Below are 14,151 nucleotides of genomic sequence, written 5' to 3'. Positions count from 1 at the left end.
GGAAAAGGCAGGTTATCTGAATTTTTTTTTGTGAATGCTATGTTCCTGTGATGCTAGTGAAAGTAAGTTGTTTTATTATTACACCTGTGCATATGACAGTAAACTTTGACTTTGCATTATCTGGTCTATGGGATTTGTCAACATTGTTGTGATTATGATCTTTGTCACTGGTGACACTGCAGACATTCTCTTAGAGACCTTCTTGGTAGCATTTTCTAAACTAAGTATACCTTGGTTTTCTATCCTTAAGTTTAAAGGTAACAAGTGATGTAATGCAATTTCTGCAGTTGCAATGGCATAATTTACTTCAATATTTTGAGTCTGACAATACTTCCTTCAAGTTACATATCTACAGTGGGGGGCACCTGCATGTTCAAACATTGTTGCTGGGACAAAGATCACAAAAACCCAAAATTAGATCAGTGTTTGCAGGTTACCTTAGAATGGTACAAAATAACTTGGCCCATGTTACCTGGTTTAATATAGGCTTGTCTGATGCACGTGAGAGCATCTCACGGACACTTCACTTTGCAAACTATATCTCTTGAGCAGCCAGTGCCCTGCTGAGGCTCTATAGATAGTAATATCTTTTTACAACTTCCAGCTGGTTACTGCTTGCAAGTTACATTAAGAACTGAAGACTAGCTCTTGTTTGAATCACAAGCCCATAACTCCTGAATTCCTAACACATATCCAAAATTATTTCTTACATACTGGCAATTCTTGTCACTGTGTGGTGTAAGTAGATGGTGAGTGGTCAACATAAACTCAGTAGGCCAAAGGGCATGTTGAACAACACTGTACTGGCTGTTAGAAATTCTAGTACTTCAGTAGCGTTTTTTGATACATATGTTGATACATGGAACATACTGCCAGAGTGGTGGTTGAGGCTGATGCATTAGGGACATTTTAGAGACTTAGACACATAGATGACAGAAAAATGTATTGCTATATGGGAGGGAAAGGTTAGATTTATCTTGGTGTAGGGTAAATGGTTGACATAACTTCATGGGCTGAATGGTCTGTATTGTTTTGTATTATAATGTGAACAAGGATCCGAAGTACTAATGTATCTGTTTCCTTACTATTCCCCATTATAATTCATTATTCTCCATTGTAATTACTTTTGGTCACTGCTTATAAGGCAAATTTCTCTATCAAAGATTGATCACAAAAGCTTCTGTATGTTCATTCCATTTTTGTCAGTTCCTTAATCGTTTCTGAAGTCCAAAATCCTTTAATTTTAAATTTTACAGTATTGACAGCATCAAATCTAAAATATCTTAGCTGACAGATATAATCTTCTCTTCCAATAGGATTTTTGTTTCTTTTAGAAGGGCATGTGAATTCATTTGAATTTAGCATATTTCTTCAATTGCGACTTGTTGCTTGTAATTGTCTGTTATGACTTCATAGCTTGCTGTGTTCAGATCAAAAACTATAGTTTTAGACATAAGGATGTTAACTCTGTGGCGGTAAGTAAAGAAACTACATTGTGACTACCATAGCATTTCTGCATTATAGAATAAATATACAAAGCTATTCAGTGTATTTCATAATCCCTTCCTCCACATGATTGCTGCATGTTGGATCTATGCTGCTGTTAATGGGTGAAGTTTCCTGCAATTATTGTGTTCTGTCTGACAATGTTGTTTACTGTTATTTTGATCCATGATTTTTGCCAGATTGTAGTTTGGCCTACTTACTGTATTTGCATTTTTGAGTTCATACTGCTTCTGCCGTCTTTTCAGGGAAAGAGTAGCCCTGATAATGATTCCTTACTATGCTTATTCTGCAGCCATATCTCTGACTATTAGATCATATTAAGCTGTACTGATAATTATATTGTGAATGATTTATGTATTCGTTGATTCATTTTGACATTGGCTCAAACTCCCCCAGCGTACTTCTATCTCATTCCACCATGTCATTGTTTGGGTGGGGGTTGGGGGGAGAATAGATTCCTCCACTCTACAGTTTAATCCTGCCACAACCTTCAGAACTCCCAGCCACAATTTCTTGGATAAATATCCATTTTCCTGGCCATACTATCCTCTACCACATTCCTTTTGATGGCCTCCAGCTCCAGTATCCTATGGTCAATCTACTCACCCAACATGCTCCATTTGTCCTCATCATGGGTAATAAGAACGTCAAACCTGTTTGATAAGGACAGAAGCTGGGTTTTTTTCCCTTTACATACCTGATTATTTATTTCATCCGCACTCACTAGTCCTGATCGCAGATCAGACCTGTAATTCTAAGAAGTCTTAATGTTTCATTATTCAGTCTCAAGCTAACATTCTCCTTCTCCAATGCCTTGCAGTTTGTTTCTTCTACTCAACCAGCTCTTAAATGAGGTTCTAAAAGGCAAATATTTTGGCCTTGCAGGTCAGGGTGCTGTTCATCGACTATAGTTCAGCATTTAATACCATCATTCCCACAATCCTGATTGAGAAGTTGCAGAACATAGACCTCTGTACCTCCCTCTGCAATTGGATCCTTGACTTCCTAACCGGAAGGCCACAGTCTGTGTGGATTGGTGATAACATATCCTCGCTGACTATCTACACTGACACACCTCAGGTGTGTGCTTAGCTCGCTGCTGTACTCTCTGTATACACATGACTGTGTGGTTAGGCATAGCTCAAATACCATCTATAAGTTTGCTGACGATACAACCATTGTTGGTAGAATCTCAGGTGGTGATGAGAGGGTGTACAGGAGTGAAATATGCCAACTAGTGGAGTGGTGTCTCAGCAACAACCAGGCACTCAATGTCAGTAAGACGAAAAAGCTGATTGTGGACCTCAGGAAGGGTAAGATGAAGGAACATGTAACAATCCTCATATAAGGATCAGAAGTGGAGAGAGTGAGATGGAGAGAATGAGCAGCTTCAAGTTCCTGGGTGTCAAGATCTGAGGATATAATCTGGTCCCAACATATGGATGCTGTTATAAAAAAGGCAAGGCAGCGACTATACCTTATTAGGAGTTTGAAGAGATTTGGCACATCAACAAATACACTTAAAAACTTCTATAGATATATCATGGAGAGCATTCTGACAGGCTGCATCACTGTCTGGAATGGAGGGGCTACTGCACAGGACTGAAAGAAGGTCATAAATTTAGTCAGCTCCATCTTGGGTACTAGCCTACAAAGTACCTAGGACATCTTCAGGAAGCGGTGCCTCAGAAAGGCGGCGACCATTATTAAGGACTTCCAGTTCCCAGGGCATGCCCTTTTCTCACTGTTACCATGAGGTAGGAGATGCAGAAGCCTGAAAGCACACACTCAGCAATTCCCTGCCATCTGATTCCTGAATGGACATTGAATCTTTGGACACTACCTCACTTTTTTAAATATACAGTATTTCTGTTTTTGTACACTTTTAAAATCTATTCAATATATGTAATTGATTTACTTATTTATTAATATTAATTTCTTTATTTTTTCTCTGCTGGATTACGTATTGCATTGAACTGCTGCTAAGTTAACAAATTTCACGTCACATGCTGGTGATAATAAACCTGATTATGATTCATGTTTTTCCTCCGCAAATTTCAGCTAGCAAATGACTTTTAGGGAAAAAAATCTTAGTCCCAAGGGTGACAAATTGGATCCAAAAATGGCTCAGAATCTGGAAGTGCCAGATAATCGTTCATGTGTGGTCTTTGTGTCAGTTATTTCTACTTATTCCCTTGCTCACAGTTGATGATTTAGACTGAATGTAGTGGGGTTAAGATGAAAAATAATTCATTGTGTGATTAACAAAGAGTTTTAGTTTGTAGGATGGTACAGTATATGACCTCGCCAATTGTTGAGAAAAAAGGCAATTGGAATATAATGCAGAGAAAGAAGTGTGGTAGTGCATTTGGAAAGGTGGAGCAAAGGGTATGCAATAAATTTGAGGGTATTGAGGCCTGTGCGAAATGGGATATTAAAGTACAGATCAACAGATCTTTACATTTATTATCTGTATTTTGAAAATCCAGCTACATTTTCAGGTTTCCTTCTATTTATTCTTATTTCATTCTCAAAAGAGCTTCCATAAGTTAATCATACAGCATTTGCTAAATAATCCTATACTGCTTGGTAGTAGATTACAGTAATTTCATAATGACAGATGTTAAGCTAATAGGTCTGTAGATTCCATTATTGTCACCTATTCCTTAAATTGGACCATTAACCTGGTAGTTTTCCAGTACACTAGGATGTTTTCAAAATCTGATGGAATTTGAAAAATCACAATCAGCACTCTGTAGTCACATAAGAATCCTAGGATCTGGGCCATCAGGTCTTGGGTCTTAGTAGCTTTTGGTCCCATTAGTTGGCCTGATACTTTTTCTCTACTACCTTGTTTTAAGATCTCCTTTACCTTTTGGCACTTCATTTATTCTATTATTTAGACACTTTTGCTATCTTCTATGAAGATACAAAATTTTCTTAGAAAGTCTGCTGTTTCCATTATTAAATCCCCAATCTTATCGTCTGAACTTAATGTCTGCTGCTCTTTTTTTAATATATACTTTAGCAGTGATCTTTTAGCTAGTTCACGGTCAATCTAATTTTTCCCTTCATTTCATAACTTGATTTCCAAAAAAATTTCTTGCATGGTTAATGTTGTTTACTACAATGTATCTCTTATTTCAATACCACCTTTAGCCATTAATCATTGTGTAGAGCTGTTCTTTCCCAGTGGTAGGTGGGATTACAACTATGAATGGGCAGATGAAAATTCCTTTAAGGAGCTAAAATGTTAATGGTTGTTGGCAACATTGTGTAGTTAACTGTTCATAGTCGGTGTCTTTTTACAATATTTTTATTCAGGGAAAAAAAAGATTTACGGAGTGCAACACATAGATACATCTCAACATAACTTGTGTACATTCATATATTGTAATAAAATTGATCAAAATGTTATAGCATAACACATAAAGGTATGCCACTCTGTAATCAAAAATTTAAAGATAGGTCATACATCATAAAATACTTTTTTTTAATATATAAAAAAAGTCAACCCTCTACCAACTACCAAAGAAAAAAGCTGATGGATGACGATGGATAATTAGAAAAAAACCATATTCACTTAAGAAGGGAAGATAAAAATATACATAAAAGTCTGTGCACTGTTAAACTTTATAAATTGGAAAAGTAATTTAGGAAAGGTCCCCAAATATCATAAAAAGATTATAACTTGTTGATTGATTCTAGACAAGACTTTTTAGATAAAATTAAAAAAGCTTGGGAGGATTACCTAAACTGTCAGATTTCTGATGATAGATGGAATAAAATCCTTAAACGGGTTAATAAATCATCTTTCTGTGCTCGTCATTCTCTTCTACAATTTAAAGTGGTTCGTAGAACTTACATTTCTAAACAGAAGCTCTCCAGTTTTTACCCGAATGTTTCTCCACTTTGTAATAAATGCAACTCTGCTGATGCCTCTTTAATTCATATGTTTTTGGTTTTGCCCGAAAATTGAAAAGTTTTGGCTGGAAGTATTTCATACCTTCTCTCAACTTTTTAGGGTCCAATTTGACCCAAATCCCCTTACTGCCTTGTTTGGTATTATTGCAAATGAAGATATAACTTTAAATACTCCTAACCTACAGGTTTTAGTTTTTACCTCTCTTTTAGCAAGAAGAGCAATCTTGCTTAAATGGAAGGAGTCTACCCCTCCTACACATCTTCAATGGCTCCGTGATATTATGTCATATTTAAATTTAGAAAAGATCGGCTGCTCATAATCGGTGTCTTATTTGCATTAATTTGGATTGATCTGCCATTTCTCCTTCTTTCCAACCCTCTCTCCCCTCCCACCCCCCACCCCGGAAATAGGTTAGATCTGTGGGGAGGGAAACAGAATTAACATCTTGGGCCAATGATCTTTCATTTCTAAAATGTTTTGTTTCTCTCCCCACAGAACTGGGTATTTTCAGCATTAGTGTTTTGCTTTTTGATTTATAATGGCTCAGTATTTCTTTAATGTGTTAAATGAGAATATTATTTTACACTAGTTACTATATCTGACGTTGCACAGATTGTGTCGGTAATCATGATGTTTGCATTTATTTCCGTGCAATTGAGTTTTATAACACTCCCTGTAAATAAAATCTAACTTAATTACAATTACGATGACTAATTAGAATGAAATTATAAATAAAATTTTAATCACCATAACTAATTGTTTAGTTTAATGTTAGCAATAAATAAACTAAAAATATACGTATACAAAATTAAATAATTTTAAGTAGTTATGTACTTTCATGTACTTATCTACTTCCATGTTGTGTTTAAAAAAAACACAAAAGGTATAGGTTTAGCAGCATGTCCAATACCCTCACTGTTTAAAAACCTCATGAGAGACCCTCCATTGTCCTACTGAAAATTGATGAGATTTTCAGAATCCTTTTGAAACTAAATACTTGGCAGATCCAAGTGCTTATTGTTTACCTGCATGACAAAGAGAAAATAAAATAATGTGTGTACCAAGTTTCTGCAATTTAAACCAGTTAGACCAACATACCCAAGAGAAAGGAGTATGCTTAGTGTGATATCCAGTAAATAAATGGCAAGGGAAGTGGGACGAGAGGGAAGGCCTGTGAAGTGGAGAAACTGCACATGGAACCTTAAAAATCCCCTTTAGTTTTATCCAATTTGATAGTTTTTGTCAAATGTTACCAATGATTCCATGAACAGATTAATTTAGAAACCTGCGTTATACCATCAGAAATTTGGGGAAAATGGTTTTCAAGTTGAATCATTTCATAATGTGTAAGTATATTTGACAGATGAACAATCTGAAGGTTTGTTTCAAATCTACCTTAAATAGGACATGGATTCAACAGGAATAAATCTGATGAAAAACCTCAGCCAAATTCACTTCAATTCATTATCTGATGCAAATTATTTTCCCAAATGTCCATTCCTGATGGTTGTGCAAGAGTATTTAATTTATTTTTAAAAGACCAAAACAATAATGTAGTGCAGACCATTAACAAAGACTTCTGAAATTTCCTAGGCCAGGGCTTCTCAATCAGGGTTCTACGAGTGGTTGCTAGGGGTTGCCTGCAAGGTTGTTATTTAAAAAGAAAAGACTGTTTTCCGAACTTCACACAACACACGATGCTTCCACTCAGTGATGGGTGGTGACCAAGCTGCTCCGGCTATTGGAATCTCAGAATAAACAATCAAGTCAACTTTTATTGTCATTTCGACCATAACCGCTGGTACAGTGCATAGTAAAAATGAGACAATGTTTTTCAGGACCATGGTTTACATGACACAGTACAAAAAACTAGACTGAACTATGTAATAAAAAAAACAGAGAAAGCTATACGAGACTACAGACCTACACTGGACTGCATAAAGTGCACAAAAACAGTGCAGGCATTACAATAAATAATAAACAGGACAGTAGGGCAAGGTGTCAGTCCAGGCTTCGGGTATTGAGGAGTCTGATAGCTTGGGGGAAGAAACTGGTATATAGTCTGGTCGTGAGAGCCCGAATGCTTCGGAGCCTTTTCCCAGAGGACAGGAGAGAGAAGAGATTGTATGAGGGGTGTATGGGGTCCTTCATAATGCTGTTTCCTTTGCGGATGCAGCGTGTAGTGTAAATGTCCGTGATGGCGGGAAGAGAGACCCTGATGATCTTCTCAGCTGAACTCACTATCCGCTGCAGGGTCTTGCGATCCGAGATGGTGCAATTTCCGAACCAGGCAGTGATGCAGCTGCTCAGGATGCTCTCAATACAACCCCTATAGAATGTGATGAGGATGGGGGTGCAGGAGATGGACTTTCCTCAGCCTTCGCAAAAAGTAGAGACGCTGCTGGGCTTTCTTTGCTATGGAGCAGGACCAGGTGAGGTTCTCCGTTAGGTGAACACCAAGAAATTTGGTCCTCTTTACGATCCCTACTGAGGAGCCGTCGATGTTCAGCGGGGTGTAGTCGCTCCATGCCCTTTTGTTTTGTTCACATTAAGAGATAGGTTGTTGGCTCTGCACCAGTCTGTTAGCCGCTGCACCTCCTCTCTGTAAGCTGACTCATCATTCTTGCTGATGAGACCCACCACGATCATGTCATCGGCGAACTTGATGATGTGGTTCGAGCTGAGTGTTGCAGCACAGTCGTGGGTCAGCAGGGTGAACAGCAGTGGACTGAGCACACAGCCCTGGGGAGCCCCCATGCTTGGTGTGATGGTGATTACCTTACATGGAGATCTTGGGCTTTCTTTGCTATGGAGCTGGTGTTGAGGGACCAGGTGAGATTCTCTGTTAGGTGAAAACCAAGAAATTTGGTGCTCTTTACAATCTCTACGGAGGAGCCATCGATGCTCAGTGGGGAGTGGTCGCTCTGTGCCCTCCTGAAGTTGTTACGCCTGTAGCCCCCTCCTTTGAGAGAATCGCAAGATCCCTATTGATTTGGGTCAGGAAACCCAGGAAATGAGAGAGAGAAGTGCGGAATGTATCGTTCCCCGGCGATATAAAGCAACAGGCCACGGCCATTGTCTCTTGAAGATGAACCTGTGTATTGCAATACTGTGCTACGTGGAAGCCCTCAGGCAAAGTGGGCTGGTTGAGGGAGGGATTGCATCACCCCCAACCTGATTGACAACTGAGACCCTGTGAGTCAGGATAAAAGAGGGTCTGTGGGAACAGCCCCTCAGACGCACCAGAAGAAACGCTAGCGATCCCATAATAGCGGAAGCCATTGGGAGGAGGCCACGTGCGTTCGGATCCATTTGCCCGGAACCGGTGGCTTTTACCACGGAAAAATGGCTTTTAACTAACAACGGGGAAACCAATTCCCCACGACTCGAAGGATTGGCATCCTAAAAGAACTGAGCAAGTTTAACCCGTCTCTCTCTCAAACCCAAAACGCTGCAGCCTGAATGAACTAACAGTGACTTTTATATTTCCATCGGACAATACATTATCCCCTAGACAACGATAGAGCTATTTCTTATTGATTATTATTATACCCGCACTTTTAGATTTAATATTGACGACGTATATTATCTGTATGTTTGCATTGATCTTATTTTGTGCCCCTTTATCAATAAATACTGTTAAAAATAGTACCATCAGACTTCAATGGACCTCTCTATCTTTGCTGGTGAGTGACCCAGTTACGGGGTTCGTAACAAAGTCAACAACCATCTCTTTTGTTTTGTTCACATTAAGAGTCAGGTTGTTGGCTCTGCACCAGTCCATTAGCTGCTGCACCTCCTCTCTGTAAGCTGACTCGTCATTCTTGCTGATGAGACCCACCACGGTTGTGTCATCGGCGAACTTGATGATACGGTTTGAGCTGTGTGTTGCAGCACAGTCGTGGGTCAGCAGAGTGAACAGCAGTGGACTGAGCACGCAACCCTGGGGAGCCCTCGTGCTCAGTGTGATGGTGTTAGAGATGCTGCTTCCAATCCAGACTGACTGAGGTCTCCCAGTCAGGAATTCCAGGATCAAGTTGCAGAGGGAGGTGTTCAGGCCCAATAGGCTCAGCTTTCCATTCAGTTTCTGAGGGATGATTGTGTTGAATGCTGAACTAAAGTCTATGAACAGCATCCGAATGTATGTGTCTTTTTTGGTCCAGGTGGGTTAGGGCCAGGTGAGGGTGGTGGCAATGGCGTCATCTGTTGAGTGGTTGGGACGGTACGCAAACTGCAGGGGGTCCAATGAGAGGGGCAGCAGGGTCTTGATATGCCTCATGACGAGCCTCTCAAAACACTTTATGATGATGGATGTAAGTGCAACGGGACGATAGTCATTTAGGCAGGACACTGAAGACTTCTTCGGCACGGGGATGATGGTGGTGGCCTTGAAGCACGTTGGAATGGTGGCGCTGCTCAGGGAGATGTTGAAGATGTCAGTGAGAACATCTGCTAGCTGGTCTGCACATCCTCTGAGCACTCTACCAGGGATGTTGTCTGGTCCAGCAGCCTTCCATGGGTTGACTCTGCACAAGGTTCTTCTCATGTCGGCCACGGAGAGACACAGCAGGCAGTGAAGAAGGCTAATGGAATGTTGGCCTTTATTACAAAGGAAATTGAGTACAAGAGCAAGGAAATCCTCTTGCATTTGTATAGAGCCCTGGTGAGGCCACACCTGGAGTATTGTGTACAGTTTTTGGTCTCCAGGATTAAGGAAGGACATCCTGGCTGTAGAGGAAGTGCAGCGTAGATTCACGAGGTTAATTCCTGGGATGTCTGGACTGTCTTACGCAGAGAGTTTAGAGAGACTGGGCTTGAACACGCTGGAATTAAGGAGATTGAGAGGGGATCTGATTGTAACATATAAGATTATTAAGGGATTGGACAAGATAGAGGCAGGAAACATGTTCCAGATGCTGGGAGAGTCCAGTACCAGAGGGCATGGTTTGAGAATAAGGGGTAGGTCATTTAGGACAGAGTTAAGGAAAAACTTCTTCTCCCAGAGGGTTGTGGGGGTCTGGAATGCACTGCCTCGGAAGGTAGTGGAGGCCAATTCTCTGGATGCTTTCAAGAAGGAGCTAGATAGGTATCTTATGGATAGGGGAATCAAGGGATATGGGGTCAAGGCAGGAACCGGGTATTGATAGTAGTTGATCAGCCATGATCTCAAAATGGCGGTGCAGGCTCAAAGGGCCAAATGGTCTACCTCTGCACCTATTGTCTATTGTCATTCGTAGGAGAGGTGGACTTCCTCACCGCCACATCATTTTCCGCCTCAAACCGGGCGTAGAAGTTATTCAGTTATTTGGGAGGGAGGCATCACCTGCACAGTCAGGTGATGTTGTCTTGTAATTGGTGATGACCCGGATGCCTTCCATATGCGCTGCGTATCGCCGCTGTCCTGGAAGTAACTGTGGATTAGCTGGGCATGTGCATGCTTTGCCCCTCTGATGGCTCAGGACAGTTTGGCCCTTGCTATTGTAACCCTTACCCAACAGGCTGGTATATGTCTAGGGGAAAAAAGGGGATCCAGCCACTCTCCAACCCACCTCCCGTACACGCAGGTGCTGTGAGAATCGAGTTTACGCCTCGAGCCCGCCAACAGTATCAAATCCACAACAAATACCGTTATGAAATACACTTTAAAGAGTTTACTAAAATTAAAAAGAGTAGTAAGCAATACAATATATATACACAAGGAAAAAAACAAAAGGCGCCACTTATCAAAGTTCAGTCTGTTTAGTGCACTCGTTGGAGCTCAATCAACGAACCAATCGACCCATCCGGCCGTCGCACCTGGGACCACCCCGGTGGTCTTACGAGCAGTCCAGCACACGTCCACCTTCTTCAGTCTCTTCTTCGGCCTCTCCCCCAAAAACCCAGCATCACAAGACACAATGACATTCCCCATTGATTAACAAATGAATACAATTACCATATTAGCCATTCTAAAGTGAAACAACGGCTAGAGAAACACTTATCCGACAAAGAAACATTCCTACTTGTAACAAACCAAAGAGGCCATTTTGAGTAACATACCCAGGACATTGTACATTCTCTCCCCACCAGCAAATGTCATGCCCTCATGGCATTACTAGAGGTCCCCAAAGCTTCTTGCAACACACAAAACCCAACCCAGGTGCAGAAGGCAATGACATAACTACCCAGAGCAGTAGAAATCACACTCGGTTCTCCCGGTACCACATATGTCAACCGCTCCGGGGGGCGCCTAATCCTCTGAGATCTCCATACCCCTTCTGCCCCACTGGGCTCCCTCGTCACCTGCGAACCCACTGTCTCGGACACCCCAGGTCTACCTGACAGACCCGCACCCCCTTCCTCACAGGGGTCCTCCCTCACCCGAGATCTCTCTGGCTCACGCTCAGGTTCCACCCTCTCTCCCACCAATGTAAGCTACCTCTCCATCTGACCCTCAAGACCTTCCCTCCTCTCACCCAATTCAGTATGGGAAGGGCCAGGAGCCTCCTCTCCTGGTACTGGAGCACCAGCGAATGGGAACGGGACCCACTCATCTGAGTCGTCCTCCTCTGAATCGGTAGCCATTCCCGAGTGAGGGACCTGTCCCCGCTCTTCAGCAGCGGGCTCTTCCCGTTCTCCGCTCCCTCGCAGAGTCCTTGTACTGGGCGTAACCTCCCACTCGGGCTCCTTATCCACCTGCACCGCTTGACCCAGTGGCAGCAGGTGATTCCTATGGAGTACCTTGATAGGCCCTTTTCCATCCTCGGGTTTCACCCGGTAAACTGGCAGGTTCGGCATCTGGCTCTCTATCACATAGGGGCTGGCCGCCCATCGATCTGCCAACTTGTGCTTACCAAGGAGTCCCAAATTCCGTAAAAGGACCCGGTCGCCCGGTAATAATTGTACAAACTTCACCTTTCGATCATACCGCATCTTATTCCGCTGATTTTGTTTGGTAGCCGCCGCCTCGGCCAACTCGTACGCCCGCTGTAACTCCCTCTTCATGTCGGACACGTACTTTAGATGGGACTTCCCGGGAAATTCACCCACTCCACCTCCAAAACACACGTCAATGGGCAACCTCGCTTCCCGCCCAAACATCAGATAATAGGGTGAATACCCTGTAGCCTCATTGCGAGTACAATTGTAACAGTGAACCAATTGTCCAATATGACGACTCCACCTGCTTTTCTGCCCAATCTCCAGCGTCCCGAGCATGAGTCCTGTTGAATCTCTCTGGCTGAGGATCTCCCTGTGGGTGGTAAGGGGTAGTCCTGGATTTCTCAACCCCAAGCATAGTCAGTAATTCCTGGATAAGGCGGCTCTCAAAGTCCCGCCCCTGATCACTATGGATTCGCCTGTGAAGGCCGTAATGCACAAAGTACTTCTCCCATAACACCTTCGCCACTGTCGTCGCCTTCTGATCCTTGGTGGGAAATGCCTGAGCATAGCGAGTGTAATGATCGGTGATGACTAATACATTCGCGGTGTTGCTGGTGTCAGGCTCAATCGACAGGAAATCCATACATACCAGGTCCAGAGGTCCCGCACTCTGCAAGTGCGACAGTGGAGCTGCCAACGCTGGCAGGGTCTTCCTCTGGATGCAACGACGGCATCCCCTACAGTATTCTTCGACTTCCCCCCTCATCCGGGGCCAGTAGAACCGGTCTTTGAGTAATCCATATGTCTTTTCCACCCCCAAATGTCCAGAATTATCATGTAAGGCCTGGAGTACAGTCTGGCGATACTCCTCCGGCAGGACCAGTTGCCAACAGCGGGGTTGGTCCGGAGGCGTCGTTACCCGGTACAAGATTTTGTTCTTTAACTTCAACCGAGACCACTCCTTCAACAACAGAGGCACGTAAGGGTGTTTCGCCTTCTCAGCCAACGCCCCATCCCCCTTCTCGACCGCTCTCCACACTGTGCCAATGCCTGGGTCATTTTGCTGAGCAGTTGCCACTTCCCCCGGACTCAGTTCCGGCAATTGTTTAGTCCCCAGAGCGGTCAGGTCACAGTAAACTAGGGGTATGTCGTCGTCAAAAACCCCCAAATGGTCCACGGCTCGTTCCAGCCTCCCTCTTCCCTCGGCCTTCACGGTGATAACAAACTGACACATCGCCTTCACTCCAGGGGCAGGGACACTCTCCCACTCCTCGTCCCTCTCCTCCTCCCCCGGCTCCCGACGAGACAATGCATCCGCATCGATATTCTTGCTTCCGGGGCGGTACCTCAGGCTGAAATCATATACCGACAATGCCGCCAGCCACCGATGTCCTGTGGCATCCAGCTTCGCCGAAGTCAAAATATAAGTGAGAGGATTGTTATCCGTTCTCACCTCAAACTTGGCTCCGTAAAGGTAATCGCTCAGCTTGTCCACCACCGCCCACTTCAGCGCCAGGAACTCCAACTTGTGAGTGGGATAGTTTCTCTCCGATGGCGACAAGCTTCGGCTGACAAAGGCTACCGGCCTCAATGCTTTGCCATGCTCCTGGTACAGAACAGCCCCGAGACCCTCTTGGCTGGCATCCGTGTGCAGCACATATGGCTTCTGGGGATCGGCAAAAGCCAACACCGGGGCCTGGGTCAGTGCCCTTTTCAAAGATCGGAACGCCTCTTCACATTGATCATCCCATCTCGAGCCAAAAGGTTCCGCCGGGTTCCAGTATCCTCCAGCATCCTGCCTCTGGTTCCCCGTCCTCTTCTTCCCCACCGGGGGATAGCCACACAACAGCCGGCCGCCC

General features: G+C 43.4%; 1 protein-coding gene across 1 annotated transcript in view; it reads left to right on the top strand.

Moving 5' to 3' along the window:
* Positions 1 to 14,151, top strand: part of glud1a (glutamate dehydrogenase 1a) — a 112,428-nt gene that overhangs the window by 15,197 nt on the left and 83,080 nt on the right. The window lies entirely within an intron of this gene.

The sequence above is a fragment of the Hypanus sabinus genome, chromosome 21, assembly GCF_030144855.1.
Source record: "Hypanus sabinus isolate sHypSab1 chromosome 21, sHypSab1.hap1, whole genome shotgun sequence".
In the NCBI taxonomy this organism is placed as follows: Eukaryota; Metazoa; Chordata; class Chondrichthyes; order Myliobatiformes; family Dasyatidae; genus Hypanus; species Hypanus sabinus.
This window is presented reverse-complemented; position numbering and strand designations above follow the sequence as displayed.